The sequence below is a fragment of the Antechinus flavipes genome, chromosome 6, assembly GCF_016432865.1.
Source record: "Antechinus flavipes isolate AdamAnt ecotype Samford, QLD, Australia chromosome 6, AdamAnt_v2, whole genome shotgun sequence".
Taxonomy (NCBI): domain Eukaryota; kingdom Metazoa; phylum Chordata; class Mammalia; order Dasyuromorphia; family Dasyuridae; genus Antechinus; species Antechinus flavipes.
In genome coordinates this window covers 100,042,734-100,044,491 of record NC_067403.1, presented here as the reverse complement: position 1 = coordinate 100,044,491, position 1,758 = coordinate 100,042,734, and positions in this window count along the sequence as shown.

Below are 1,758 nucleotides of genomic sequence, written 5' to 3'. Positions count from 1 at the left end.
TTATATCATTGCCTATTCTCAAATCAAAAAGGACTAGGTCAGGATAGTGAGAACAATACACTGAGTTATGTTAGGCTGTCATACAATAACCAGACGGCTGAAAAGAGAACTTTTTGAGAATTAAATGACTTGCAGCAAAATATGGACTTTTCTGAAAACTTCTGCTCTGTATATTGAATATTGCATATTTAAATATGTTGTCATATAATATGCATATGTTTTAGGCAAAGTTGAAAAATATCTAGTAAAGATAACATAGATTTGAGAGTACCATATGGTAAAAAAAAACTTTTGCAAATTTGTGCAAGTCACAAACTTCTTTGAAATTACTTATTTTCAAAACATGTAATCCTTATGAACATTTCTTTGCTACTTCTGTTATTGCTTTGCTCATCATGGAAACAGGAAAAATGATAAAAATCCATCTGTTAGATGCTCAAGTGCCAGGGATATTGAAGAGAAGACATATGTATCTCATAGGTTAGACTAGATGCTCTGCAGGAGCACACCCAGTGCTAAGATTCTATGATTCTAGTCTAAGTTTTGGAGGCCCAGTATGGGAAATAAACAAGAAGACTATGAACCCCACCCCCCGCCCCCATCATTTTAAGCACTAAGATTTTCAACATTTTATATTTGTATGTTTCTACAAACAATTCAATAGCAACATTTCCAAAGAGGAGAAAATTTGAAAAATATGTAAAACCAATTCAATTCCCCAAATATTTGGGAAGTGTTTACCATATGCACTCAGTGCTAGGGATAAGAAGATAAGGAATCATTCTTGACTTCAAATGACTTTTATTCTACTTTCCAATTTTCATTCTATTATCTAATTATTCTTCATTCCCAACTCCTATAACAAAGATTCTTAATCCCCTTTGAAAGTCTAGTGAAGTTTCATAATTGAAGGAAATGCTAATTTCCTTTTGGAGTTTAGTGAAAATAAAGTGTTAATTTTTTCCCCATCCAAATTCTTATGCCAGGGCACTTGGGCCCCAAAGGATCCCCTATTGCTGCCCTGCCACCTTTATGAATGTCAGCTTCTGCATGCGGAACTTTATGTTACTTATTATCATATGACTAAATAAGCTTAGAAACCATTTTGTTAAACTGCATACTATATATTTTTTTCTTCTGAATTGTTTTATCTCATTATTTGTTTTCTCATTTAACATTTATCTATGATATAGAAAGGATCTTCTTATTCTAAGCATAGTGCCTCAACTCTTTAGACCTTTCCTAATGATAAGTCAGTCTCTGAGAGGTTTTAGGCAATGGCTTAAATAAGGAATGGAAAGGATTTGCTGATATTGTTATTATCCTCTTGAGACCTGGAGAACATCAAAGTTTGCCTTTCAGTTAAATGCCTGAGAGCTAGCATATGTATTTTTAATATGGTGGCAGAGATGGTAAGGTTGTAAAATCTACAGATGTCCTAAAGCTGAAAGGAATATTTAATCCTGTAGGTGAGAGAGTTCAGGTCCCATGAGATCTAAACCAATTAGAAAAATGTGCAAAATCTAATAACTTGCTATGAGTCAACTATACAAATAAAAGAAGCTGTAGGTCCAGAAGCTTAACTAAGGTAATTTAATCAATATTTTGTCCAGGACACCATCATTTAAAGGGCTGTATCTTCTCTCATGGAAATTCCTCTTTTTCTGCCACCCTTCCCTTCATCAAAAAAAAAAAAAAAAAAAAAAAAAAAAGACCCACAAGAGATCAAGGTAGATGTTTTGAGATTACAGTTCTCAT